This window comes from Anser brachyrhynchus (assembly GCF_964034855.1).
Source record: "Anser brachyrhynchus genome assembly, chromosome: 5".
NCBI lineage: Eukaryota > Metazoa > Chordata > Aves > Anseriformes > Anatidae > Anser > Anser brachyrhynchus.
In genome coordinates, this window is record NC_137699.1 from 48115964 (window position 1) to 48141787 (window position 25824).

The window sequence follows — 25824 nt, forward strand, 5'->3', positions numbered from 1 at the left end:
AACAATAGCTTGAACCAAGTAGGGTCCTATATCAATGATTGCTCCTGATACACTATTCTTTTTAAATAGCAGTGTGATGGTCCAGGTTACCGGCAGGCTTCAGAAAAGGGGCTGCAGCCTGCTGAGAAACATGTACCATGAGTAAAATTAATGTCACATGTACCATGAGTTTTACATCCAGATACCCAGACACAGTTCCCTTGCTTCCCAGAACCTAGGCTTGGCCCCAAGAAACTCAGAATGCAATTTACCACAAAGTCCAAGAATGGATTATGGGATTGCCGATTGCTTTCCCTCTCTTTACTTCGTTGTTTCTCTCAGTTTGCCCTGTGAGGAGCTTTGATTTAGCTGCAGAAAGACAAGTGGTTACCTTGGGAAGTGTGTAGGTGGGGGAGGCTTTGTCCCCTTAGCAATGCCAAGCACTGCTGCAGGAGCCAGTGCTGACGCCGAGCTACTGCAACCTCTGAGCACTGGGCATGAAAAACTCAACCTCACACCCTGATGGAGAGATAATTTGTGTCACTTCAACAGCCTCATCCTTCACCGCTCCCACTGCAGGGACTGAGACGAGCGTTTCCATGGTGCAGAGCAGCACTACGCATGCCTCAGTGAAATGGGAAACAAAACCCTCTTCTCGCTACTGGGTAAGTCCCACTACGTAGCTGTGGCTGATGATCCATTAGGATATCGCCTCAGATCTCACTAGCAATTTTTCAGACATTACTCCTAAGGTGCGTCTCTTTCTTTCTCTGCAGAACAGTTAGTAATACACGTTACTAACTGTAATATGTTTAATATGTAACTTGGTATAACTAAGTAATCTGTAATCAGTATAACTAGTTATACTGACAGGAAAAGTGGTAGTGATGGAGAGTCTAAAACGAATGAGAAATGTTTGTATCAGTGGAAGACTTTCCTATTAACAGATATGACAGGTCTCCCAAATTGACACAAGGACAATACGAGCTTCCTGGAAAGTAGTAAACACTTCATCATCACTTCTGTTTCCATAAGCTCTTAGCAACAGCTTCTACACTATTTCCAGAGGGAAATAAACAGCAAAAGCAAAAACAACCCAAAAAGCTATTGGAATCAATGCAACCTAGTCTTGATGTTTCAACAAGAAAGGAATTTAGAAACTAAAACGCAATAGTTTGATGAAGTGAGCACGAGTAAACATTTCTTCTTCATCATAGCAAACGAGCAGTAGTTTCCCATTGCTTACTATCAATGGCAAATGTGTTCTGCTCAGCCATACCTAGAGGTGGACAGAGGTCAGATACATACTCGTTGTTTCTGCATGAGCTTCTCAAAAAGCTCTCATAGGGTTGGAGACAGCCACACAACTCAGCATGATACTTGACATAATCATGTAGTATTTGATTCTGGAAACACATTTTTTGCTTAGATTCTACCCATGATTACTTTGAGAGCTCTACATAAAAGCCCAAATATTGCAGGACATGGCATTTCCATGGCTGTAGAGAGGGTAAAGAGAAAAATATGTGTGTGCGTACAGATTGGGAAGTCACCTCCTCCACTAATCTGTAAGAGAACACAGAGAGAAAAAAGAAATCTGTTAGCAAGAAACCTTAAAGACAAGGTTGCTGTGCTTCTTCCCTACCAGTCTGTCTAAAAAAAGAATTCCTCAAGGAACAGAGCGGTGTGTCAGGCAGATTATGCCGTGAGGAGCCAGGCTGTAGATGGATGTGTTTTTTCTGGCCCTACTCTGTGTAATATTAGCTTACCAAGTGGTAAAATAATGTCTTGCCTGCATAACACCCATACCATCATCACTGCTGGTGAATCTGCCTCACTGGGAGATTTTTTTTTCTATTTTTTTTTTTGAGAACTGCCAGCAAAAATGCAGCTTTAACATATTGAAGCCTATCACTGTGTAGAGGAGAAATCATTTTAAATGAGGAAATTTTACTGTGAATCACACTCCTTGGGTAGGAGAGTCAAGCAAAGATTAAATAAAGGTTTGAGGCATTTTTCTCCACAGTGTTGCACCTGGCAAATTTCCAGAGAGAAATAATCCCCGAGATCTAGGAGACAGACTGAAAGCTTCTCAAAGACAAAATGAAAAGCTACTTTTGGCTCCATTAAAAAAATTATACCAATTTAGAAGAAATGCAGAATATAAATCTAGTTGGAACGATGTTAGGGCCTCACTAAAAGCAAAATTTCTCTTGCAGATCTTGTGGCTTTGTATTTATATTACCATATTTGATATACAGCATAAATAGAAAATACAGTCTTTCATGCCAGACCTAAAAAAGATTTAAAGCTATTCCCTCATTGAGCAATGCATTTCCAGCACTCTCTATATACATACAGTATTTGCAGAATATTTTAAACACCGTCCATTAGACATACAGTTCCACAAAGCGTTCTGTTTCTCAGACAGACTAATACTTCAGCTGCATAGCAAAACCTTGTCGTTTAGCATTTCTAGTGGAAGGATCTCCTTTTTTTATCACAATGAGGTCAGAGATCAGTGACGGTGGCTATTTCTTCCCCACCTCTGTTATCTAAGATTTTGTTGTATGTGGTTAGTTTCATTTTTCATCCTCTGCTTTCAAAATTAACTCAGCCTTGGATGAAGATATATATCCTATTAGCACTATCCCTTTGGGGGATGCCTACAACAGCTGCAGCTGCCATTTCATTTCTCCTTAATACCCTTGTGTCCTAGAATACAAATAAAACAAATGTTGGTATCTTGTCCACTGCACACCCCGCATCATACTATTTTAAACACACTGTATAGCTACCAAAAATTCCCCTGATAAGACATTGTTAGTCACTTTCAAAGAAGCCATTAGAATATCAGTTTATGCCTCCGTAATCCATGCAGGAATAATGAAACTCCACGCTGAATACTGATAAATGATTCAAGATTTCATAAGCCTTCTTAACTCTGAACAGTGAAATACTAAAATCCTGCAGAAACCATGACAGCTGACAGGTGGAGTCATTAGAAAAATGTATGCAAATCCAGCAGTAAATGACTCTGCATAAAATAAAGGGGGTTACAGCTAATGACTTGTACTGGCGCACTGTCCCATGTTCTCAAAAGAAGGCATCTAACAATTATATTGATGACAGTTAAAACAGTAATGTGTTTAAATTCAGATATCTTTTGTCCTGCACTGGGCTCAAACTTGGGTGACAAGACTTAAAAAAAAAAAAAAAAAAAAGTTAACAGATCTCAGATCTTGCGTATACTTACATTTTGACATGTCAGCTTATGTATTTAAAATTCAGCTAAGGATAAAAACCCAGATTATCATCAGCTTTGAATTTCCATCTGCAAGATACTGTTGCTGACTAAAATAAGACTTTTGAGTAGCAAAAAGCTCAACACATTTTTGGATCTTTGTCTGATATTGTCTCACATATTTGTAACTTCCCTCCTCAAGTCATGGCACAATATGCCAAAGGAGGAGCAGATGATACCTAGTGTATTGGTAGGCACGTACTGGCACACTCGGTGAAGTAGTTTTGACTCGTGAATGGAGTTCATGATGCTAAATGTCCTTTCCTGCAAATGGGGATAGAGACCATGACCTAAGACTAGGATTCACAACCAAGCACCATCAAAGGAAGGGACGGGAGGAAGAATAGCGAAGCCTACTCATCCTGAACCATGGCCTGCCTAAGGCGGCACAAAACCTCTCATGTACATTCTCTGCTCTATGCAAGAACAGAAGGAAGTATGGATCCTGATAAAATTATCTTGGTCTGTGCGAAAAGCCTCACAGTTGAGGGTTTCACACGTTAAGAGTTCTCTGTTTCCTCTAACTTCTCCAAAGAACTTAAACTCACTATTACAGCCTTCAAAATGAATGAGGTTAATATTAGCAACGGAGGTATGGCCACAAAGGGTACTACATTCATTGAGCAACCTCTAGTGTCTGGTTATTTATGGACTCTCAAAGGGCATGGCTTCATAAATAGTGCCCCTAAAGATGGTCTGAAATCTGGCTTTCTGGCACGTCACAACTGTTTCTGTAACTGCCTTCATGATTTGCCTTTTGGTGTAGTTTATGCATGGTGTCTTGCCCTGCTTTCACTGGGGATTAAGCACCTGTCGTGTTATTACAGGAGATTTGTGCTCACATAGGTAGTTACTGAGGACTAGGTTTTCCACTCGAAGACCCTCTGCAGCTTGCCTCACGGTAACTTAATCATGCAGCCAAACCTCTGAAAGTTTTACTTAATCAATGGAAATTCATGGAGATTGGAATTGAAAACACGTCTGCCCTTTCAGGATGACACTCCCTGTTAGACAGACAATGAGACAGATTGAAAACTGGCTGAATCACCGAGCCCAGAGGGTGCTGATGGGAGTGTGGTGCAAAAGGAGACCAGCAACTAGTAGTTAGCTCTTTTTATTTTTTTATTTTTATTTTATTTTTTCCCTAAAGTGCAAATATTTATCCTCTGACAAAACTAGGAGTAGGGGCAGTTGTTTGAAATCCCAGTTTTAAAGCTTCATCAAATATATTGTGCCTATTCCAAAGCACAGCACAGTGGCTTAAAAGGAAGAGACAAGCAGAGGTCTATTCAATTAGCATCCTCCAAAAAGGTAGTCATACTCGGATTATATGGGATTTCAGGATCAAAGTAAAACTGATCCAGAAACCCAGCCACTTTTAATTGCTTTGAAACTGTATTTTTAATTATAACACTCTTTATCCAAGTATTTCTGCATTTTCCTTGAGCCTGATTTTAAAATTATACAGGGTAATTTTAGCAGACAGGGATTATAAAGTCAACGTTTTGATTAACAGAAAGCCCATTCAAAACTGCAAAATAAGACTTCATTAACATTTCTTTCATCTATTCAGTAATTTGTACCATGCCAACAGGCAGCATCTGCAGTGTCACCAACAATTTCAAACACAGGTACCTCCCTGCTCACAACAATCTGGACAAATTACCTACAAAGGAGAGTGTGCTGTGACTTAAGATATCCAGATACTAAACAATTCCAGAGAACTGTTCTCCCTGAGATTCCATTGAAGGTCTTCTCAACACACACCCCCACACACCCACACACATATATATAAAATAAACTGTAATAAACACATTTTTTCAGGGGTTTATGGCTTGGGCAATTTTGTAGCCATCTTAAATTAATCTGCAAGAAGTGGTACCAGAGGTAGTGCTGGTTTCTTCAAGGACTACACCTGCTGATGAGGCAATAAGAGCTGTACACTTCCATAGGTCACTGTCAGCCCTTGGCCATGGCATTCACTTACGGCTGACCGGGAAGCAGAAGCTGGCACCAAGGGCATCAGAAGGCTGATGACTGAGAGGGGAAACCAGGAGAGGGTGCCATGCTCATTGCAGGTCCCTACAGAACATGGGAGAAAAACCAGAAGGGAGTGGTTTTGCTACTTTTGCCCCTGTGCCATGAAGCAGCTATGTAATCTCATGGTAGCTGGCATCTCTGACTTCTCCTCATTCATGTTCTTCAGAGTTCTTCCTCCACTGTATATTAGCAACTATTCATAAAATTCAGCTGACTCCTTCACACAAGAAAAGTAATACAAAGAAATGCCACACAGGAGGTGTGCAACCATATTAATGATAGTTTGGGGTCTTCCAGCTGCCTTAATCTCATTTGTGTCCTTTAGAATACAGTTTTCAAGGCAAAGATTATTGCAACTGAACAACACTTTCAGTTATTCTCCAGGATGCCTGTACACCCACAGTGAATTTGCTGGACTGTTTTGGCTAGATTTCCATGGCTAGAGTCACAGCACTGCCAGGAGGTTAATGCTGGTGATGATAGGAGAATTTCTTGCCATGGACCCAGACTGTATGAAGCACATTTTTAATCAAGCATCTTGATTCTCAGTTCCAGGATCTTGTTAATTATTTATGCAAAATGAAATGGTATCAGCCTGAAACACTGACACCAGCTTTCCCTAGAAGGCTGACCAGCACAGGGAGGAGGAAAAACAGAAAACGTGGAATCAATCCCTCTGAGGAGGACAGAACTGAATCTGAGTGTCCTGTGTCCTTAGAGAAAGTCCTTACCATACAGTTAGCACCTGAAGGTCTTCTGCCTCCAAGTTTTCCACTCTAGCTCACCCCCTTTTTCACTGTCACATACCAACAAAGTGTATCTTATTGCAGAGGCAATAGAAACCCTATGCAGGAATATGACTTTGATTTCCATGTGAAACTTCCTTTAAAAAATATCTTTGTCCTCATCACTGTTCTGTTTGTTTGACACAGGTCCATTTTCAAGGATTTCTTTGGTGATTAAGAAGTAAATAATCACTTCATCATTCATAATGTAATAAGCCTAAAATTAAACCAAAAATGTTTCTTAAAGAGGAATTCTGCAGGAGGAATAAATAGAACATTTAAAAACAAAACAAAAAAAAAACCACTTATCTCCTTATAATCTCCTTATAACTTACAGAAGACACCTGACACCTGCCAGTAGAGTGCAGAGAAAAATGACTACTTTCAGTACATGCTTTTTTTTTTTCTTTTTTTTTTCTTTTTTTTTTTTTAATTTAATAATGAAAGAGATGTACTGTTCCTTGGTTTTGCAGGGTTCCTCTGGGTGTCTTATTTACAGATCAATCTTACAGATATGACCTCCTGTCTTACACGACACAAATATATGGCATCATTTCTGCTCTGGTTGTGCTGATAGCATCCATAACCAACAAAATGATTTCCAAAGAGAACAGAAGGCAGAGAGCTTGCAATGAGAAACATGTAGAATCCACATATAAAAACAAGAAGCGGATGGGCAATGTGTGTGGCAAAATATGCTTGGGTCTCAAGCAAAGATGTATCATGTACTTGAGAAGTGACATATGGCACTTGCCTACAACCCTGGTTGGCTAAATGCCCAGTGCAATGTGTAATTGCTACACACCAGTGAAAAGCCCCTTCTGCACATTATAAACATATTCCTATCGACTCCTTAGTTATGAGATAGAAGATAGTGACAACGCAAAGTAATTTTAGAAAGGAATGAAGTCAGGCAGTACAATTACAAAGACACAGCAACGCTTTATGCAATGTCCAAGAAATGTTCAAATATTAACAGTTTCTTATCTTGTGCTGTCCATATAAATAGATATTATGAAATAAAATTCCGTCCTATATATTGTGCAGAAATGTGTGACTGTTAAAATGTTTCTTACTGGATACAGGACTAGACCCCCTAAGTACCTACTACATTGGCAGGCCCATAGACCAGACCTCCTCAAATTTTGTGCAGTGTGAAGAGACAAAGATAGGTCAGTACAGCTAGTTAATTAATCTAAATCAGAGCTACTGCAGAAAAACAAAAACAAACAAACAAACAAACAAAAACACACAAAAAAACTACCAACCAAACAAAAAAAAACCACTGTTGCTCCCTGCTTCTTATTAATTTTTATTTCATTTTCAAAGTAATCTATTCAGATCTACTTATGTGGCTGCAGCCATCTGCCAGCCTTGAGCTGTGATCAAAGGACTTCTGTCCATATCATCCAAGCTAATTGTTGGCCAGGTACACTTGAACTCCATTTTAGGCTACACCCTCTTGTTTATGATATGCTCATTGTATATTCTTACATTTTGAAGAGTTCCTTCTGTGACTTCTTGGGACATTGCAGTATTTCAACAGCAGCAGGATGCATTCTCCCAGCTCTGCTTGTTTGCTGAAAAAAAACTTCCATCATCTCCTTACACCACCACTTCCTTACCTATAATTATGTTATTCAGTTCTTACTACCAAGTGCTAGAATTATAGAAACAGCTCATTTGAAATGTGCAGACTGTTTGCTTGTAAAACATTTGGCTCTGCCCTTACAGGAATAAAGCTATTTTATGCTGTAAATAAGGAGTAGGTTGCAATGCCACATGGCTGCTCATTATCACTGCATGAAACTAACTGCAGAAAAAGCACATGGCCTATGAGTTCACTCCTAAGTGGATTGGGCTCAATTTCACTGACTCCTCCATTCCCACAGCTCAACATGTGTGATTGTGAGACACCCAGCAAGACAGCCTGAGGGGTAAGACAGATGTCTGCCACTTGACTACAGGAACCAATAGCAGGAAGATCACTCGATTTTCATCCATATTTCTTCATGAAATTGCCTTCATGAGCTGTATCCTCCGACTTCCATTATATATTCACTAACAGCCTTTGCTGCTTGTCTGCTGCTCCTGTTATATGTCTGGGTGTTGTCAGGGTCCATAAATCTGTCTGAGTGCTGCCAACTGTTACCCATATGAATTCCAAAACACAACATCATTAGATTTAGATGTATCAGAATAAGAATCTCATCCTATTTCCAGAAACATCTACCTGATTTCTGCCATGGGTATCAAAGGGAACAGATCACGGAGAAGCCAGAAATCTTTCTGTAAACATGCATTTGAAGCCCTGGCTTTTGCTGGTGGTTGGTGTTTGTTCGTTTTCTCCAAAGGATGTCTCAGTTCCTTAGTTTTATGTTATTGTGGCTTTAAAACAAAAACAAAGCAATGATTACTGATTTGCATCTTTGATACACTGGGTAGGTATGGACCAAACTGAGTTCTCCCTGCTTTGTTGGGAAGCTGTTCCTTTCCTTAATCCCATTTTGCAAATAGAGAAACTAAGGGACAAAACTGACCAACTTTCTCATGTTTTGTTAAATTTGACAAGATTTGTTCATTCATTACATTCTTGAGACTTTAGCCCTTTGTTAAATCTTGTTTCATTTTTTTTTTCAAAACCCTCAGAAATATTCTGGGTTTTAAATTCTTTCTTGAACTGAAATAATCTCGCAAATGCAACAATGCCCCTACATATGATTAATCCCTTTCCAAAATGTCCATGAGCAGCAGGCATTAAACGAGACAATAAATAAAACTTTCCACTGATAGACCAAATTTAGTTGAAATCTTAAAGCACTTTACAAATAAGGACACATGAAATGTTCCTATTTTAGAGATGGGGAAACTGAGGTACAAACAGATTTAAAAATGAGATGAGCAAGCAGCAATATGTGGAAAACAGTCCAAATTTCCTGATTTTCATCCCATTACTCATTCAGTACACTAAATCAGAACAGCCAGACTGAATTCTGATCTGGCTCTTAAATGCTTATGCATATGCAGAAGCATTTGAAATTTTAAGGGCCTTTTTAATGAATTTGGATAAACAAGTAGTGTATAAAAAGCTTCCCTTTATAATGATACAGCTAATGCTGCTCTCTATTACAGATCACATTTGAGAATTTCTATGAGTATTATGTCAGATGAACAAACAGTAAGAGGAACATTTTAAGTAGTGCACTCTATGCTGTGAAGCTTTTAAACCATGATTTACCTTTCTTCTTCACGGTCCCAAATTAATATTCCCAGTATTGAGAGATATTGGCAAATGTTTAATCATCTGCATGTATAAGACGTTGAAGATTCAACACACACGTGCACACACATGCAAAACCCACAACTATGCCAGTTTCCAGATGAAGAATGATCAGTTCAGTGAAGACTCATACTAATACAAAAGCTGCATGTGCCTTCAATGCTTCCAAATACCCTAGCTCAATAAATATGTTAACCAGGTCTTTCACAATGCCATTTTATTTTTATTTTCCCACTGAATGTGGAGAACAGAACAAATGGTTCAGACAAGTGACTGCTGCTGACTCTGCCTTCACTTGCCAATGAAAGACCCAGCTGTCTGAGCTTTGTGCAAGGACTGCGAGAAACATGGATGCCTGCTTCCTTGTGTGATGGGCTCGCTGGTCCCAGTTTGTATCAGACTGATGAATACTTGCATGTTAACTGCTTTCATTAATTCTGTGAACATCTGGGGAAACAACATAATATACAAGACAATACTGAGAGAGATGAATCACAGACACTACGAATGTCCATAGCATGACTTGGGGTAGAGGAGACAGTGACAGCCCTACTACAAAAAGTGAGCCAGACATCTGGAGTAAAAATTTAGCTGCATGAACAGTGCAAGCCGTCTTGGTAAGAGTGAAAGGACCTAAAAAATCTGCATGCCTCTTTCATCTAAAACTCTGCATGGAACAGAACTATGATATTCTATTTTAAATGTCTGTCATCTGAATTCAGCCTTTTCTCCACTGTCCATTATGAAAAAAAAAATTACTTTCCTGCTAGCTCTGAGTAATTTTTGACATTGCCAAAGCTCTGGGTTGAAACTGTTATTTCTTGCAGAAAGTCAGAAGGAAGAAAAGCTGTAGCTGATCCACAAACAGCACATGATCCTGTGTTTAAGCTGCTTTTTCTTCAGTTTAAGTTTAGTGCAATTTCTAGCTGTGTCTGTGTACGAAATTGTACTAGATTTACACAAATTAAAACAAACAAAAAAGAAGTACTTTAAAGTATTTTAACAGAGATTGTAGGATCTTAGATTATATATGTATATAAAAATAGCATGATTGTTTGTGTATAAGCATCACTAAAAATTAGCAAAGAAAATTCTGCCAAGTCAGGTGATATCATTTTCTCTGTGTCCTTGTAATTGTAGGACTATGACTGAGTAGGAGATATCTTCTGACTACTTATTTTTTACACTTAGAGCTGAATACCATCAAAATAAAGAATCTAAACTGAAAATCCATTGCTGAACATCAGTTCCAGATGCCCACGCAATTTTGGGGTGCTCAAGACCAGGAGTCAGATATTGGGAATACGGATTCACCAGAGACTCAACGTGCCCAGCAAGAGCTGAGTTAGCAGGGTCTAGCATCACGTGCATGGCTTTCTAACTTCAGAGAAGCAGGAAAGTCTCATGAGAAAATTTCCGGGCAGCAAAATCAGCTCTTATCTATCAACTTGTCAGCTAGCTAGCAGGCATGGATGGCCTCCCAAATGACCAGCCAAAGATCAGGAGAGGCAATAACTCCAGCTGTTTCCTGGCTGTCAGCAACAGCCCATTGTGTCTCACCAAAGGATGTCCTTGGTCATTAAAAGCTCAGACTTTCACAGATGGCATAAATTAAGGGAAAAGTTAGTATAAATTAAAGACTGCTAGAGTGAAAAGTATGTGGAGGAGCCAGCTGGGCTGTGGGTGTCACCATGTGGATGAACCCAGAGTGAGAACCTGACATGAGCCATTCATTTATTTTATGCAGAAATGCAAGCTAAGACTGGTCTCAGCCCTGAAGGACAAGCTGTTTTTTGTTTTGTTTTGTCCTACACGGAGGTCTGTCTGCATATAAGACATGAAAGATCATTCCCAAATTATCTTTACATTGACCTTTCTGGTAAAAAAAAAAAACCAACAGGTTGTGTTTCATATTTTATTACTCGATGTGGGCCTGCGAGTGGGCCTGGCTTGGGGCCCATGGCAGGGCAGGGCTGAGCTGTGGGGAGATGGAGCCCAGCCCTAATGCGGCCTCACTGGGGAAGGGGCTGATGGCCCCATGGTGACTTGGGAGCCTGGGCAGGGTGAAGGAGGCCCCAGGTTGGTGGTTTGGGGCCTGTAAGGGCTGACAGCATCCTCAGGGCCCGGACGAGAACTGCTCGTCCATGTCTGTCTGTTGCTAAAACCAGCAGTTCGGTTTGGGGAGCAGGAAACACGGGGCAGTTTGTGTTTAACCGAGGACTTCAGGAGCCTGAATCTGGGTCATTGAGAGCTTCATCCAAACAGCTCCTGTATTTGGCAAGCATGCAGTTTAAGTTGAGATTGTAACGATGATGAAAGCAACTGAGTGGGGGTGTCAAAAAGTTCACCAAAATATCCAAAATGAGATTTAAGGAAACTACTACTAAATATGTAGTTATTATGTAATGTCTATCATACACATTGCTTCCTTCCTCATGGCGAGGAGATTTCCACCTCACCATTACCCTTGTCCAAGGCCAGGATAAACCTAGTGTTCCGTAGCTAGTGGATAATTTAAAATTACTTGGCTTTAAAATTTAGTGAACCACCTACTTTTTCACCACAACAATGTTTCCCACATATTGCTTATTAATAAAATATGTATCTAATCCTGACTCTTCACTTCCTATTTAATCTAGTAAATAGATCCTCTGTTCTGCACAGGCAGCCCTGTCACCGTGCCTTAAGTCTGGGGACGTGCAGAAACCTTTGTACAGTAATTATGGAAAGTTAGTGGGGTAGAAGGAAATGTTATCAGCCATTATCTCTTGCTCCAGAGGATGTGAGGAGAATATAAATAAATCCAGACACCGCAAACGCTTTGCTGCAAGCTAGGCGATTAAAGTATTTCAGATTCCTACAAGTCTATTTAAAGCAACTTAAATCTTTTTGATGGCCAGTAGTTCACTACAGCCTAGCTGCTTGCACAGGCTATGCCTCCCTAACAGGCTGCACAAAGTCTGCAGGAAAATAGCTTCAGCTCCTGAGGAATATTAATACAGATAAGACCTTAGGTTAAAGATATGTCCTCAGAAAATGTTGTAGGCTACTTCTGTTTATTTTAGAGATACATAAGATCCCCTATGAGGCTTAATACTGTTTCTTAGGCTCATATACTTAAACCTATATTGGCATTGGTATGAATTCCCCATTCAGAGCCACAGCAGGTCAGAAACTGTATTTACAACAGCCCGTAGAGGCGGGGAGCAACTTAACACTCTCTTTCCCAGTCAGGAAGTACTGCATGGCATTTGCTGGCAATACTGAAAGTACCAGCTTTCCCTAAGCTTGATGGGCCAGTACATTGTGCAGGCTATTTGGAAGGCTGTGCAGTGCTTTCACTGCAAATATATTGATATTCCATGTATTTGACTCCAGCGATGTTGCAAATATATTGATAGTGTTTGAGAGCTTTACATTCCCAAAGGATTCTGGAGCACTGTATAAATTCAGATGTAGCTTCACCTATCTAGCAAGTTATTCCCAGAAAGACGGAAGGCAACAGCCAGTTTAATAGCCTGCTCTGGGCCATTTGCTCGCAACTGCCCCTATTTGCTTAGAGATAGCTAACAGGAACCCAGGCCTAGTCCACTTAAAGCCTGCTAAAGGAGAGTTGGAAAAGCCAGGTAAACACTTGTTATTTTGATATGGATACTGCAAGCTCTTAATATTGATTTACAAAAAGGAAAAAAAAATATTTGATTCTTTTTTCAAATATGTAAGTTAAGCATGAAGGACAGAATATCATGGAGTAACATTTGCCCACAACTAATAAAAATGAGGTATTAGATATTATTTCCACCTTGAACATATCAAAATGACAAGTACTATCTGTCCCCACTGGGGGAGGTTTTTTCAGCACTCCCTTCATAGGAAGGAATGTTTGGTCTTTAACAATGGAAACAGACATTAGACTTTCTTTTTTTTCCCAGCTACTTGTTTTAAAACAGGGCAAGCAAGTCCTCATCTTTCAGTTCTTCAGATTTATTTCCTTGATATTTTTGATTTAAAAAAAAAAAAGCTTAGCAGAAAAAAAAATTTACAAATTTCTAAGCTGTAGACAAGTGTTTTTTGTTTGTTTGTTTTTCTTGCCTTTGCTTTTGTGTCAAAAAGAACTTAAGGAAAGAAACCTTTCCATATTACTATTTCATGTCTCTTTAAATGCTCTGCCAAAGTTATTGCAGCTTGTGCTGCAAAGAGAACCTAAGGAACAAATTTTTGTACTGCACTCATCATTTTCCTCCCTTTCAACTAACATTCTTATCAGCTTCTGTTATACATTAAAAAGAAACAAAAACTTGAAGACGTGCTCTGTGGTGAAAAATCTCTCAGTGCCTTCCAACATGATCAAAGCACATCAGCTAATAACGGCTACAAAATAAAAAATCAGCTCTAGACATTCTGAAGTGAGGGAGAAACAACTGAGTCAGACAACGCTAAGAAGAGGTCCAGTTCTTTTCAAGTAACAAAATACATTTTTTTCTTTTCTCTGCCTGGGAAATTTAATGACGAAATGTCTAAGGGGAGATAGGGTAGGTATACAAATCATGAAGGTTATTTTGGAGGTCAGTAACTATTTCTTGTTACCTTATTTAGCACAGGTGGAAAGGGAAATTGTCACCAAGCTGTGTAGCAGCAGCAGCAAAATTAAAACTCATTGTGTGTACCTTTTTAAGTGGAAGCAGACTTTGAAATTTCAGAGCTACGTAGTACGTTTCACTCACAAAATTAATGGTTAATAGTTCGTGGTTTCATTGCATACAAATTGCACAGCATGGGGGACTTTATCCTGAGGAGCTACAGCTGTGATGAGAAATACAGATTTATGGAGACCTAATGGGCTCCAGTAAGGTAGAGACGGAACCCACATTGCTCACGTTTCCTACAGCTGATTTTCAATGGCCAGTGGACACTGATACTCCAATGTTTTTATTAGAATTATTATTAGGTGGCATATTCTGCCCATTGCATTTAATCTAACCATACCCAAGACCCTTGTGTTCACTTTGCCAACCTAGTGAAATCAGAGTACCATCACAAACAGCTGAAAGTGCTGAGCCACTGGGGAGGGGAGGCTGTTTGGAGCTTGGCAAGAGCATTTCAGTATCAGCACAAGGCAGTTCTTGACAGAGGCATGCTAACAATTTGACAGCATTTCACTAAACAGTATTAGCTGCCATAGCTAAACCCTCCTCAAAAATGAACAAGAATAACTACAAGCAAAGTCAGCAGCCTACAAAAGCAAAAATTGCTCAAGAGCGGTGAGATCTTCTATTACTGAAACCAAGGCTGAGCATTACTGACAGATCCAGATGACTCTGACCACCTTCAGTGTAAGTTCTAGACAATGAGCTAAGACAAAGCTTAGGCACAATGATTGTTTCCACTAATGTACTATTTTCAAAGTTCACGTCAACATCCTTTTTCTTTCCCTTGGTGCCTTACTTTTTATTCCCAAACTTCTTGCAGATGAACCCTCAATTTGGCTTTGCTTCCGCAATGTGTAATCCTGGCAAGCAGACAGAATGTTTCAGCATGCAGCCTTAGCATTTGTCTTAGCCCCTTACAGTATAATAACTTTTATATCTTCTGCACAAGGCAAATATTTTAACACATGTTAGGGTTGGAGGGCAGTGTGAGAAAAAAGAAACAATTAGAGGTAGCTCAGAAAAGCAAATATTCCAGTTAGAGAAATGTGAGAGAATTCAGACTTCTTGCTGTATTTATTTTTTAACTTGATCTTTCAAGCTTTTTCTGATTAGCTGCAAGAATTATTTCAATTGAGATGCCAGCTGTTTTAAGAAACTCATCTGTGTCCCATCTAGCCTAAACTACAAAACAGTCTGATATTCTCAGATGCTTTGAGCTGTGAGCTAAGTCACAGCTGGTTTGAAATTCAGGGCTAAGACACACCAGACCATGTGCTGTGTCGAATGTCAGCCTGCCTCAAGTGCATTTGCAAAGCACAAGGCAAAGCTGAGTGTCTGAATAAAAAAAATGCCTTCAGAAGCGACAACATCTATCATAACATGAGTCCTAGGATGCCTTCTAATTGCAAGAAGTTTGCTATGTACTGACCTCCCCAACAAGCTGGCTGAGAAGGTGTCTTCCCTTCTAATTTTGTGTTTTCAGAGGTACAAGCCACAGTGTATAAACCTGTCTGAGAATTAGCAGAGTCGGACTTCGTTAACACTTGCTGCTTCCATCTTAGCTGTACAAGAATTTTCACTTGTTAAGGAAGGTTCATTCTAACAAATGCTAACAACACAATATTTTCCTTGTGAGGTGTGTTGCACAGTTTGGAAGTATTTATTTTCTTAATCAAACAACTGACTCCATGAAAAAATACCCTTTGCTTTGTATCAGTCATACCTTGCTGCCCTGACTGATGACAGTCTGGGCTATCTGCATAATCCAATATACTCAGTCTGACTTGATGACTCTCCATACAGCTATAACCTTAATTGTGTCTGATACTCTATACTTCCAATTACATCAGAAGAGCTCAGCCTTTGGCTCATGGGCTGAGTTCAGCCTGTAAGGAAAACTAACCCAACTGAGCCTGCACGGTGTGGTCTGCTCACTACTGCCCCGGGTCCTTGACACCATCCCGCCCAGGACAAGTGCACGTATGTATCTGTTTCCTTCTGTCACCTCCAGAACTGCGGCAGTGTCAGCAGAGCGAGCCATGGCATTCACCTCTGAGCCACGGGGGCTGCTCTTCCAGGAGGGCTGGATCCAGCTGTATCACATCATTCGATTAGAAGAGCTGAACACTGTGACTCGGTGTCTGCTGTGAAATCTAAGGAGACTTAAGGGCTGTTGACGACAGCATAACTTTGCCAGAGCAGGAGAATGAAGACAGCCTGGCAAACACTGCTGGTTTGCTAATGATGCTTATCTGCTCTAGCAATCACAGAGAATTGGAAGTGGCAGAGGAGAGAGAAGAAAATCCTCAGGGAAATCAGTGTGAAATAAACTTCTGGAGTTGCTCAGAGAGTAGGAAGACTGTGAAAGACCCCTATTACAATTAAAAGCCCTCTCAGATAAAAGACATCTAAAATTAGAGGTGATTGTTGCAGTTTTTGTTGTTCTTTAAAGGGCTGCCTTTAGAGCTGTGCATCTCAAGCACTATATCTACTAGCAAAGTGGTTTGAATTTAAATGAGTTTTCACAAAGATGTGCAAAACATGAAGCTTTTCTAAGTCTTTGAAAGATGCAATTATTAATCAGAGTGTCTATGGGGATGGAGGTGGTCTGCAGGAGGAGGGATGTCCTTAAGATACCTGGGGAGTCAGCTCTGCTCTTGGGGCTGGGGGCAGCTGGACTGTGGGCTCCCATGCACCTAGTGGGGCTAAGCTTTCCTGCTTCCAGCAAAGCGTTTTTCACTATTTTGACAGTTCTCATTCTCATCATCTCATACGTTCCTACTTGGACTTTCTTCACCTGAGAAAATTTACCACTTCGCTAGAAACAAAAAAAAAAAAAAAAAAAAAAACAAAAACAACAGTTGTCCAGGAAAAAGGTATGCAGTACTCTAACACTGACCTGGCAGATTATCAGAGATAACTAGGGCATATAGAGGTTTTTACAGTTCTGCCATCTGGTACCACAGCCCTAGTGGTCTGCATTGCCCATGGAAATGGCCTTAGGGCAGAACGCTTGTTCCTTGATACAGATCTTCCACATGCACTTTTATCCTGCAGAAGGCAAGAAGGGCTTTCTTTGCCAGACCTCTACTGCCAGTAAGTCTGTAAAAGCACTGCCGTAATGGAGTATTATCTGATGTTCTTGCCATGTTAGATACAGCCAGACCAGTTTTATTTCCTCTTTCTTTTCTCCTGTTCCTGTGGGTGTTGTCCATTTTTGAAATACTATTATTAAAATAGTTTGCTGAAAAAAGTTACATGGAATTGTATTTTAATCTTATATGCAGTCTGTCAAAATCAACGTTCTTCTGAAATGGGATTGATTTGCTATGCTTTATTTATTTTTTAATGGAATAAAACTGGAAAAAAGTTCAGGCTGTTGAAACATCCTTTTGACATTTTTGGAGTAGAATACTGTGGTGTTGTATTTTGAAACAATAGCAGGTTATCCCTCTGCAGAAGAAAGATAAGTATTGCAAATGATCAATATCAAGAACATCAAGAGCTTGCTAATGACCTAAAAATCAAAAATGAAGAGTTTAAAAACGGAAACATGGACACTGACTGAACATAAGTTAAAGCGGTTTACAGATAACATCAGAAAATCTGAGACATAAAAACAGCTACAACCAGCAAAGGACATAAAAGACAGTAAGAAAAGCTTTCAGAAATACATTTAGGATAAAAGAGAGTATTGCTCTGGTGTTAAGCAGGAACGATGAAAAATGGTATAAAGAATATAAAAGAGCAGAATGTTCACTGCCTAAGCCTTCATTTAAAAAAGAGTAGCTGTGACCAGATTCTTAACAAATTTAAGTGCTTTGGAGCAGTGCTAGAATTAGGAGAGCGCAGATAGTAAATACTTGGATGAGATATGCGTGGCAGGGGAGCCTGCTGAAATTCACCTTAGAAGATTTAGGAGTAATTGAAACAAGCTGAACTACTTTAAGACACAAAGAGAAGTGACGAGGACAACTATAGTGCTGTGCTACAGAAAGGGAAAAGGAGGAGCTGGAAAATTGTAGGCTGTTCAGCTCAAGTTTAATACCTGTAACAAAATGTGAAACAATCTGCGGCTAGGAATCCGGAGACTTAAAGATGATAAGAAACAGCCAGGTTGTATTTATCAAAATAAAGAGTGTTAAACCAGGCTAGTTTCTTTCCAAGTGAGTAACTTGGTGTTTCAGAATAGCTCAGCTTTTTGGGTGGAGGAAGGTAGGAGAAGTGGATGTTCAGTTTATTGAGGCTGTTGCAGTATCAGACAATCTCCACAAGCAGACTCAGGGAACGCAGCCTCAGCTATGTCACCATAAAATAAGCCTGTCAGCTGTGGAAAAGACGTGCTCAAAGAATAGTCAATAGTTTTCTCATTCCTGTTTGAAATTGTGCCAACCTCTGAAATACCCAAATCCTTCACAGCGTGGAGTTCCTATTCTCAGTGCCCCTGTAATTAAAAGGGGCGATTTCTGGTCAGCAGAGAGAGCACCTTACGGCAAGGGAAGTGTGCCAGCCCATACCTGCACTTACTGTCACATCACACGATGAACTGATGGAGACTGAGGCAGATGGTTAGTCTGGAAGCACTAAAACATCTCCGCAGGGAGCAGCCACCTAGCCAGCTCTCTGCCCGTGCACCATGACTGGCAGTGTCGGGACAGGGGCAAGTAGCCACAGGGTCTGTCACGACTGATTTCCAGCAGCCCTAACACTTTGGTTGTCAGTGACTGTCAGAGTGATGAGGTGTTTTTATCTCCAGCCAAAGTATTCCTAGGAAATGATGGTTAGTATTGCACCGCAGCACTGTGACATCTGCCTATGCTCCAGTTTCTCTTCCCTGGCACACTTTGCCCCAAAGATCCTCTGACTTTGGCAGACAGAAAATGAGTGTCTCTCAGAGGGCACCTCAACAAGCCCCTTGTTCAGCGTCTCAGTAGGAAGCAAGGAGACAAATACTGGTCTCACGTTCTTAAGGTAAAGCAGACAAATTCAATTTGGTTGTACTACCCCTCGATGAAATTCTTGGTAACACTTAGTCCCAGATGGGAAAGGCACATGCCCACGTAAATTCATCCAGCTGGTCTTTACTGTTTATAATTTAAAACATCTATGGCTTTATCAGAATATTAATTGACTCACAATATAGGTCAATACTAATTCACAGTGACCAAACTGATACTTTCAGGTCAATAACTGTGAGTCATAAAATCTGATATATATGAAATTCTAATAAAATAGATAATGCAGGAAGAATTAATGGATTTTTTCAATACAAAAATGCACTATTTTGCACATGTACATTTGTTTACAAAGAGTATCAGTAAATTACTTACTACTATATTCCTAAGTTACTGATCTTGATCAACTGTGATACATTAACCGAGCAATTAAATGAGGAATTGAGGCATACATCCAGTTCCCTATAATAACTTCAGCTGACGGGCTGCCATAGTTAATTGGATCATACTGGATTGGATCACATGGGTCTAAACCTTGCATTATGTCTGGATGTAGTCCACTATATTTTTTTTTACAACTTTCCTAAAGCTTTCTTGGTTTCTTTATTAATAGATAATATTGTCCCTCACTAACAGAAGCAGGTAAGACTGTTTCTTTTCTTGTCCTTAAAAACAGGAGACCAAGTAATAGTTTCTATTCTTACCATGAAGTAAAATAAATGTTTAATAATAAATATTCTGTGACTAAAATGCTTCTGTTTCTATCAGCTTTTCTTTGGGTCATTTTATTTCAATAACAAGGTCAGGGACAACTACTAGACCATGCAAGACTAATCTCTCCCTCAGGAAGGTGTTAAATTATAACTTACCTTATCTGATTTAAGTTCAAGTAGAAAGTGATCTACAGTTTCAGCTTCTGGGCTCCTGTGGCCTTTGAGGTGCACAGAAATGAGATTATTAGCAAAAGTCACCTAAGGGCTTTTCTACAGGGGATGCTCAAAAAAGGGGCAGGATTTCATCCAAAGGCAAATGATACAAAGGCAGAATGCCTGTAACTAACAAGCAATTAAGACAGGGGTGTAATGACAGGTCATTGTCCTGTGCCAAAAAGCAGGAGTCATGACTTCTTTGGCTTCTTAGGTTCCTGCTCTCAGCTTGATGAGGGTGGAGAGAAGGGAAGGGAGAAGTCTTCATCACCAGGCCAAACTACTGCTCATACTTAGTACCCCTGAACCGATGGCAAGGCATCTTACCAAATTTGCTCAGCCAGCCCCCATAAAAGCTTAACCACCTACATTAGCAAAATAACCTTACATAAAATAACATTTTTTTTTTCTGTAGTGCTCGGAGGGAAGAAGAGTAATGACAGGAGTCTAAAACTGCTGTGCCAAGTTACCATCCAGCCAAAACCATTCCTAGCAAGAAAGGAACTGTGGTAGAAGAGACCGTAGCTCAGCAGAGATCAGAAAGCACTCAAAAGATCGAGGAGAAAGGGAACAAGAAGCCTCTGTTTTTGTCCACTGCCAGAATTTTGAGGAAATCTTCTCCTGTGTCTCCTGCCCCAACCATTGGTAGCAGCGATAGAAATGCTAACGTAAAGTGAGTTTGTGTGTGTTTGTACTACAGGATAGGTTGATAAAGGGGATGAGTAGCTGCTTTCCTGCTGTGCTGTGTACTTAATGAACGTCAAGGTGGTAAAGAGATGCAGCCCCTGAAGCACTACGCAGTTTGCTATCACTGGGAGCACTGCTGAGACCTCATTAGGGATGACTTGTGGCTCAGAAATTTGCTAGTGTGAATGTGTGCCTAATCTCCGGATCCAACAAACTCATCAGTAGTTCCTTCATAGCACTCATTTTTCTTTGTCCTTAGCTGCCTATATTCAGATGAATTCATATTTTCATCAGCTTTTGGACAAGAGGACTCTGGTCTACTCTACAATATTGATGGTCCTGACATTTGCCAGTTTCTGTGGAGCAAGCTAAGCTAGAATTTGAGTTTGAAATATAGGCTATTAGGAATTTAATTATAATAACCTCAAGGACAGTGTTTTGAATAGCTCTCCTGAACTAATTAGTCAACTGGCTTTTTAATGTTTAATTGTTAATAATTTTATTTTCACAGATAATAATTTAGAGAGCAGCTAACAATCAGTGTAATTACATCCTTCGCTCATTTTTCAATAGCTAAGCTTTATAAAGATAATAGCTCTGGTCATCCTTTGCATTAGCTGGCACACTGCATTGTTATTGTGCTTTAGAAGCCTCCAGAAAAAGCAAAACCTTGTTTGGGCAAACATCTCCTAGTGTCTGTAAGGTTTTCTTTGCCCTGTTTTCTCACCACCACTCTCTGCTATCACAAAACTCTTTGGTGCTAGGTCCAACACATCAAAAACTCATACTTCTTTCAGGACAAAAACTGCTAACTAGCATTAGAAAACACCCTGTTAGGATATATAATAAAATTGGCTAAACTTCACATTGTAGGATCAGAAAATGGAGGCAGTGAAAGGCTTTGAGGGATTGTTCCCTTGTTTGTTTTGGACACACCCCAAAATTAGACAAAGTGGAGAGGCAGTAGCAAGTGAAGTAGGAATAGCTGCAACCGCGAAGGTAATGAACATATTAAGAACCATACCGTAATCTGAATTTCCTCAGAAGCCATCAGTTTAAATGATCAAATAACTCCTGTTATATTTTGTTAGGAATCCAAAAATTTTAGAAGTTGCCTGCATCTTTGGCAAAACAACCTCAGAAATTTAAGGCATGTGAAAACCAAAGAGGAGCACTCTGGCTACAGCAGAACTCAGTAACTTTCCACTCCGGTGCTCCAGGCTACAAAATGGTGACTTTTAACTTACCCTTAAAAGTCAGGCGTGTGCAGGTGTAACTGCTGGTCTTCGCTAACATTCAGTGTCCGCACAGTTCCTTCTACCCATGCGCTTTTTACAAAGGGACGGATGAACTCCAACACTGGCAGCCAAATACCGAAGTCCTTACTTAGCATCCAGCCCACACTTCCTTGGGATGAATCAGTGGGAGTTTTGAGGCAGGTGTGAGTAAAATATTAAGGATGCTGCCACAGGGCACTGAGTATAAGTGAATTGACGTTGCTCTCATTGTAATGAAATACACTCAAGCAAGAGGCACAGCTGAATGAAGAAAGTCTTAAAGTCTAACAACTCAGTCCCCCTGGACTTTAATTTTACCTACTTGGTTACATGATTTTATTTCAATTGCACCAAGTAACTGATGCTGATGTAATTTTCGACTTAAACAAACGTCACAAATTTTATGAGGCAAAACAATATAGATGTCACCATCGTCCTATTTTAGGATTTTATTTTCAACTTAAACTCTGGAGGCCTTGGTGGGCAATCAGAAGTTTGATGATTGTTGATAGCAGGAGAAATAAACTTGATTCAGGAGGATTTATTTAAAAAAACAGCCTTGGTAAATCATTTAGCACAGCACTGAGGATTAAGCAAATGACACAGACTGAGCCCACATCACCTACAATTCTGATATTTATAGTGGTCTCTGTATTGCCCAGACCTGCATTACATCTTCACCCAGTTTCTCTTTCTTAGCCAAAAGGAAATTAAGCCCCCGAGGAAGCAGAAATGCTGGAATAGTGGAATAAAAATGTCTTGTGGGGGGAAAACAAAAAAAAATCACAGGAAAATTATCTATTTTTAGGGGGCATTAAAAAAAAAATTGAACTTGTCTGTGAGCGTGCATTGAAAAAGCATATCTCAGGGCTTTTGTCATGGGATAAAGGAACAAAGAGATATAAATTGAAGACCGGCTTTTAAAAAGCAGATTAGAACAGTCAGAGCTAAATGCAAATGAAGGGGCGAAGCAGCATGAAGCCAAAAGAGCAAGGATGTCTGGAAAGCCCAGGGGAGGATGGAGGAATGGATAAAAGACATACTGGATCAGAGGCTTGAGCTGTTACTGCAGCATCACCGAGGGCTGGGTGAGATCCGGGCTCCTGTCAGCGGTGGTTTAGGAGTATCAGGTTTGCCTGACCAGTCTGACATTTCCTCAGATATGTTTATCAGCTCTGTTTGAGGGCAGCTAGCCCCTGGCACTTTGCAGCTCTGAGGGGAGGAGCAAGAATTGATTCTTCATGATTGATGGTGCTGTGCTTGAACGCAGCCCCTAATTCCTCTGCACAGCAGGTTCCCCTTATCCCCCGAGCACAGCTGGACCACAGGCTGCCTGCACTGGGTGTGCTCTAACAGCCCCCGTCCGTGGTGGACACCTACAATACTTTACTCGTCTGTTTTTTCATCAGCCAGCTGGAGGAGAACTCAGCAGATAGGCTGCCCTGCTGAGCAAACTATGCAGAACGGGGCAGGGATGTGAAAATCACAGCGAAGACAAGGCAGTAAAGAAACGTGATCATAACGTCCAGCTTTATCTGCACCGTTTCTATCAGATTCAGGCTTGGTCCTGTGTTGGTATTTCTTCTCTGCTGCTCGGGCCTTGGAATGTAGACTATTTGTGTTGGCACTTTAATTATAATAACCTCACAGGCAATGTTTTGAAAAGCTTCACTGAACTAATTGGCTGACTGACATTTATAAGCTAAACAAGCAGCCATGGTGTTGCAGCACATCACAGTTAGTGCCTTGTCTCAGGCTGCATCTCTGTTGCTGTGCTTGCTCAGGACTCAAGCTCTCTCCTGACAGTCTCCTTCATTATCCATAGCCTCCTTTACCACCCACATTTTGGGTGTCTCCCTAGCTCAAATCTAGAGCAAGCAATCTGCTTCACCAAGTGGGAACACAAGCCCAGAAGGACCAGCTCAGGCTCACATGCTGCTTGACGGACTTGGTGAGCTCAAGCTTCCAAAACCCAGCCTGAAGGCATGGTCAGAGGCAGAGCACAAGTGGCTCAGTATGGACTGGAAATCCAGCCCACAGTGCTGGGCACTCAGGTGTCAAGCTGCCGAGCTCCAGCTGGCTGCATTCTCCCAGATGTTGCTACCTAATTGTACAGGCAGTAGAGACACCGATTGTGCCAGCAGCAATGTTTTCGAGGGGTGAGAAGGTGACTGCAAAATAGTGATGACAGTGCTTTCTGGTTCTGCTTCCACTGTTCTGGTGGGACAGTGGAAATATTTAAAACTAAATTTGTGAATCCTCCTTAAAATAAAGTCTCTTTATTGCATAGCTGAACTGTATGGCTCTTCAATGCTATATTTTATCAGTCTTAAAAAATATTAGCACATTGGTAGTGACAGCTGTCTCTATACAGCTGCTACATGCAGTGAGAAATACATGTCCATGTGGTTTTACTCTTTATTAATTTCTGTTACAAATGGCTTTTGGTGTGGATTACAGTTCTTGCAGTGGCAAAGCGATCAGCAGTAGCAGTGCTCTGAAGGGAACGAGCAGACATAGCCATACCTCTTTTCAGGACTGTATCGTGATTTGAGACTGTTTACATGTACAGGCTCCACGGTCATTAGCCAGTCTCACGTATACAGCAGGGGGATTGCAAGCAACAGCATTCTTGTCCAAAAATAATCTGTAACTTGGTGACCAGAAGGAACAGCTCCTCTGTTTATCTCCAAAAGGAATGAAAGTGCTTTCCTTGTGAGCAGCCAGCGCGCAGGGTCTGTCTGAGGGATAATCAGATACAGGCAGACGGGCAGACAGACACATGCAGCATTAGTTCGCAGTCTGCCTGCTCTGATGTCAGCAAAGCAGCCTCTCTGATCTGAATAGAGATTAGCACAGTTGCTACCAGCCTTATTTTATGATCCTCCACTTACAGACTCCTGATTCATTTATGTTCATATTAAGATAAGCTGAACTGGGTAAATCTAGAAAACCAGTCCTAGAGAAGCAGGCAAGGGAGCTGAATTATCTTTTTATTTTCCCTAATACTTCAGGTTCACATTTCTAAATTTCATTTAAGCTTTACCTTGACCTTAAGGCTAGTTCTACATTCAAACTAATTTTGGTCACCTGAAAGCCAGAAATACAGTAACAATCTGAAGAGACCACTGAGTTTAGTGATGACAGCAGGAAATTTTTGTATATAGATATGACACATAGCTTCTAAATGAACAGTGTTTCATCCCTTCTAAAGTAAACTTTTTTCACCTATTCTTAAGCCCCAACAAATCACACACACACGAGATTTTTAAAGGACTCTCCTCTCTACTGCCCTATGCATTTCATTTTATTCAGACCTACTGTAATTGTGCCTGGATCCTGTACTGTCACAACCTAGTGTTCCCACCATTAAATTATAGACTGTATGGGAAAAGGCCATGTTTTATCTTTGGCAACATCACTCTACAAAACCTCTAGACAGACACATACACTGAAATGCAAGCAAGGTGAGGATCATATATTGCACAGCTAGCTAAATATCTTGGGGAGCTGCAATAAGACATTGCTGTTTGCTTCTCCTCTGTTCTTCGAGGTGTTGTACCAGTAACACCTCAAAATATATATGTCTATGTGCCTATAAGTAAATAATTATAAGTATATATTTGTTTTACTAACAGTAACATGTAGTAGTGTGTGTAAGGAAAAGATTCCTTAACAATGCAGAAAACATTAGTTTTCTTTAAAACACAACAGTAACTCTCCTGGCAAACACTGAATGATTTAATTCACCTGTACTTTCTCATTATCAGAGGCCCCTGCTCTTTTTAAACATCCTAATTCCAACGCTGACATTGCAGTAAATAACATCCATACCAGAAGCCGAATGGGTTCATTAGCTGTCCCTCCATCCATAGCTAACTGGCTCAGAAATATGATCTTTTGCCAAGAATACCAGTAAGCACAGATTTTTCTACTGTTACT

General features: G+C 40.4%; 1 long non-coding RNA gene across 2 annotated transcripts; it reads right to left on the bottom strand.

Annotated features, from left to right (window-relative positions):
- Nucleotides 1-632: 632 nt before the first annotated feature.
- On the bottom strand, nucleotides 633-24449 carry LOC308196604. 2 transcript variants are annotated; one of them, XR_013952279.1, is made up of 3 exons: nucleotides 22926-24449; nucleotides 19862-19923; nucleotides 633-1545 (listed from the first exon to the last, which is right to left on the bottom strand). It is a non-coding gene; the product is annotated as an uncharacterized lncRNA (long non-coding RNA). The 2 variants fall into 2 exon arrangements; XR_013952280.1 differs by lacking the exon at nucleotides 22926-24449 and adding an exon at nucleotides 21853-22405.
- Nucleotides 24450-25824: the final 1375 nt, after the last annotated feature.